Here is a 5,064-nt window from a genome sequence, read left to right on the forward strand (position 1 = left end):
CACCTCCCCCCCCGACAGGCGAGCTCCCAGTCCCAAGATCCTCCCCCTCACCAGGACCACTAGAACGCTCATCGGCTGAACCCCGAAGGGTCCCATCCGATTCTTCCAGTAGGGTGGACTCATCCATGGAAGAACAGACTTCCGAATGAGCCACCCCCCCCCTCCCCCTCTGTGCCTAGAGCGACACCAGAGAGCTCCTCCGCGAGATCCCCCATCTCGCTAGTCCCACCCCCCGCCGCAGACTCGGCTACAGTGGTTTTAGTGGTTTCCGTGTTCTGAAGGAGTTTGAAGGAACCCTTGTCCACTCCAGTATAGCCCACGAAACCAGCATTCTTAATGGCTTCCAATGAGGAGCCATCAATTAGCAGTACCCAGTACCGTACGGCCCTGTCCACGTACGTCCGGATACATTTCCAGCGTTCAGTGGCAAAACCTGCATTAAGGACCTTTAGGCGCCGAAACAGCACCGCCGGCTCCTTGGTGATCTGGTCCTTGGTGCGGAACATTACCTTAAACGGCTTGGGGAGTTCGCTAGCTCTCATTACTGAGAGCACCGCATCCCCCACCACCGAGTAGGCTAAGTTGTCCTTCAACCATTGCCCAGTGAACGAATCCTCACAGGAGTATACTAGGGCCCCGGTCGTCAGGCTAAAGTTCGCAAGGCGCGGTAGAGGGCTCCCCGAAGGTATCCCATCCAGCGCCCTTAGAATCGCCTTCTGAATTGGGCCCACGTCTTCCTCCGTGATGACCGCCGTCGGATAGCCTTTTTTGACAATGGCCATCTTTTCTGAGCTGGCGGCGTCACTATAGGACTTAGCCTTTTTCGACGCCGCCTGCGAGGTACTTGGTGAGGGAGTCGAATCCTCCGCTCTGGGCCTCTTCATTGGGTTGTCACGAGCCATCGCACCCCCAGCGGCGGTGGAGGCCGTTTCAGACCCCGATTTGACCTTTTGCCGAGCAATCCGTCGTTTGAGACGACGACGCAAGGTACTTTTCGAGGGCTTGCCAGACACACGCAACGATAAATCGTCACGAGTTTCGCTGGATACAAGCCCTTGTGAAGTGGTATCAGTGTGGGTTCTGCCTTGAGCAGACCCCTGCACCGTAGGTTTGGTAGTGTTAGAGTTGTTTTGATTTAGTTTATCCATGGGAATCCCACGAGTAAGGGGGCAAGTAAAAGGTCACCACCCGGTAGTCCCCCACCCGGGTGGAAGGCTAGATACAACGGGGTGTCGCCCGGTGCCCCGAGGGGATCGTTAGCGATACCGAAGTTTTACTTCCCCAGTACCATGCAGCCCTCGGCACGATGCCTCAACACCTTGGCTTGGGAAGGGCGCGTATCCGCTTAGCCCACACAACGTAGTGGTAAACCAGCTCTCACCACCGAGGAGGTGTGATACTCCGCATCGATGAGGACCCAAGCTAGCGTGTGTGAAGTTAAAAACGCGAGCGGGAAGCCAAAGCAAGGGGGGGAAAAAGATACACCCCATCTAGCTTGCGTCCCCAACTTCGAGAGCCAACTGAATATGTAAAACATATCATTGTTAATAAATCCAAAAAAAATTCTCTTTGTATTTATTAACATATGTTTTATGCTGAATTGGTAGAAAAGAATTTGGGGGAAAAGATATAGTGTTGGGTCAAATTTGATTGGGAGATATGGGAATTGGGAGAAACTGTTTGGGTTAAATGGGAGTAAATCGATGTAGATGCAATAATTGAAGGGGGTACTGTCAATCACCTACGTCTAAATGCTAGGAAATTTTCTTATAATTTTATAAGCAGGCGCAGAAATCCATTTAGTTATGACTATAAAATAAGTAATGACATCTTAGCTCGTGTACAAGTCACTAAAATCTTAGGCGTGTTCATTTCTTGTGACTTGAAGTTTAACTATCATATAAACATATTTTCTTTTGTTTTTAGTAAAGGCCAAGATTGGATTTCAAGGAATCATCACTTTGGTTCTCGAAAGCGATGGTACATAGCTAGAAGATTGGGAAGTTATATTGGAATTTAAATCTGAATTGTTAATGGCCCTGAATGAGTGTGAGGTTTATAGTGTTGTTATAACGGTAAGTTTGTTTTAATTTCTTTCCCATTGTGGGAGATATTTCAAAATATTTGTAATTATAGTGCATTTGAATCTCGTTTAACCGTTTAATATATGATAAATTTATACTCAAAAGTTCATTGTCGCTTTAATTATTGTAGAAAAGGGCTCTAGGTGAATTTAAGCCCTTCTTTAAATTTTTAGAATGCCGAAGCCGCTGTCTCATTGATGCAGGTCGACGACATATCTGATAATGAAATTTGCGGTTCTCTTGCTTCAGGAAGTGGTATTTCGCCCATCAATAGCTCGTTGATTACTAAAAATATTATTCCAACAGTACCATTTCAAATGATCGTCTTTCTATTTTGGTTTCTGATGATTTGCCTTTGCAAGCTGAAGATGTATCTAGCCTGCCTAGTGATTCACGTGGATTCTCGTCAAGGGTATCGTATAACCATTATGCTTTTGTACCTTATTTTTTAGCATATGTGAAATTAATACAAATTTTTTCAGGATCAAGACAAGTGCCTACATCATTACCAATATTGACAGATTACGTTCATTCTAAGCTTAAAGATGGAATGCCAATGGCAGTTTTTGACGATTTGGTTAAAGAGTTGGCATACGGGCTATTGTCGAAATATAATATGAACAAAAAGGAAGATTACCAAGCTGTTGGGAATATGGTGCATTTGAAATATCCTTGTATTGCTGTGGACAATAAGGCCAAAAGACCATATGTAAGAACATAATGAAAATATAGACTGGAAAACGATAAAACTCATCAAAACATATCCATGAATTTTAGTAGAATTTTCAAGTTCATAACAAACCAAAATTATAACAGTCAATTTCCCTTCATAGCTTAAAGCAAAATCTGACCGAGCTCTCATTGGTAATATAGTAGTTATCGTAGATGTCAACCACGACTCTATACAATATTTGATTAATGCACGAAAGTGCAAAATTTAGGCTTAAGCATAACAGATGGGATCGTCATTTAGATTTTGCTTTAAAATGTGTAAAACTGGTTGAATTAATTTCAGATCATTTAGGCCTGTTAATGGCAAATTTGATAATTACCTAAAGACAAACGGAAATGTTTTGTTAAATTTTATCTTAGTTGAATTGATTTGCCTTTCAAAATCCTTCCATAAATGAGCGAATGAAAATGATTTTGTCGATAACTTATAGCTTGTTATTTTCAATAGGATTTGCTCATAAAGAAACTCTCCGCAAAATGTCGACATATTCGTCTCATAGAAAAGTAAAGGATAGAACCAAAGAAAACTTCAGTGGCTAAAGCTGTTATAATTGAGGAAGCAGAAAAGGCAGTTGTAAATAATGAAGACATTCGTGAAAATATTCAGACCGAGTGGGAAAAGTCAGATAAGGATGTTCCAAGAATTTTAAGACTTCTTCGTGAATCATTTGCTGACCGTAGAAAATCCATTACAGCTGGTGTAACCATGATGACCATTATGGAAATGTATCCGCCCTTAACTGAAATAGCATATGTAAGATCATCGTCAGATTGTCTCTATAAATTATATTCAAATTTATAGTATTCTTTGAATTTAGATAAATGCTGAATTCAAGCAGCTGGAAGGCATAGAAAAAAGGCTCAAAATTATCAGGAAAAATACTTAAAAATCTGTTCTCTAGTTTTTCCTGACAAAGATTATGTATAGATTTGATTTTATTGTCTTGAAAGGTAACCTATAATTACAAACATCACTTTTTAAAAATATTTTAAAGGAATCTTTGAAAAATAATGAAGTTGTGTTAGAGTTCCTCGAAGTTGTGGAAAGATGTTTATCTACACAAATTAGAACAAAAATAAGAGGAAGCACTGCGAAAAAAACAAAATCTGCTGAAATATCTATTATTCACATCAAACCTGTAAGTATTCATTTAGCGTTTTTCACTTTTTGAATATTATATAGGGGCGTTCAATGCTTTTTTTATTGTAACTGAAGTCAAAATGTGCTTGATTTAATTCATAACTGTCTTAAATGTTTTCCTGTTTATATGTATAGGGCCCTCCAATCGAGTCACAAATACTATCACCACAAACCGTGTTTATCAAAAACAATATGGATGAACTAAGCAATGTCATTGCTGAAAATGTTATAATAGACTGCAATACGAATATTGTGTTGGAGTGCCTCTTCTTTCTTTTAGAGATATATTATATCTTAGACTTTAGTTATCCTCCGGCTTTGGTACAGGTTCTTGGATTTCTCCAAGAATTCTTATTGGAAGATAACGCGAAATTTCATAAAAATACAAAATACTTTAAGTTTCTGGAAAGTTACAAAATAAAAGTGTAATAAAGTTCTACTTCAAGTATTATACATATAATTTTTCCACATAAGCATTTAAACGGACGCACATCGTAACACCGATGAAAAGGTTTGACAATAAACCAGCAAATATCTTTGAAACTAAGCTTATATACCATTTAACGTGTTTGAAAAACTAAGATTTAAAGGTGCTTTAAACCTAGACCCATAAAATGCAAACGCGTTTAAAACCTAAACATATAAACCTAAAACGACGTGTTTTAGAACTAGGCATGTAATCGTCTAAATATGTTTTAGAACTAGGCATATAATTGTCTAAATATGTTTTAGAACTAGGCATATAATCGTCTAAATATGTTTTAGAACTAGGCATATAATCGTCTAAATAAGTTTTAGAACTAGGCATATAATCGTCTAAATATGTTTTAGAACTAGGCATATAGTCGTCTAAATATGTTTTAGAACTAGGCATATAATCGTCTAAATATGTTTTAGAACTAGGCAAATAATCGTCTAAATATGTTTTAGAACTAGGCATATAATCGTCTAAATATGTTTTAGAACTAGGCAAATAATCGTCTAAATATGTTTTAGAACTAGGCATATAATCGTCTAAATATGTTTTAGAACTAGGCATATAATTGTCTAAATATGGTTTAGAACTAGGCAAATAATCGTCTAAATATGTTTTAGAACTAGGCATAT

The 5,064-nt window shown here is 38.9% G+C and overlaps 1 long non-coding RNA gene across 1 annotated transcript; it reads left to right on the forward strand.

Annotated features, from left to right (window-relative positions):
* The first annotated feature begins 2,609 nt into the window (after window positions 1-2,609).
* LOC149680686 (uncharacterized) lies at window positions 2,610-3,424 on the forward strand. Its single transcript, XR_016365625.1, has 2 exons — window positions 2,610-2,793; window positions 3,265-3,424. It is a non-coding gene; the product is annotated as an uncharacterized LOC149680686 (long non-coding RNA).
* Window positions 3,425-5,064: the final 1,640 nt, after the last annotated feature.

This window comes from Phalangium opilio, unplaced genomic scaffold (assembly GCF_054372755.1).
Source record: "Phalangium opilio isolate 3A_F unplaced genomic scaffold, DU_Popi_V2 ptg000039l_2, whole genome shotgun sequence".
Classification (NCBI taxonomy): Eukaryota; Metazoa; Arthropoda; class Arachnida; order Opiliones; family Phalangiidae; genus Phalangium; species Phalangium opilio.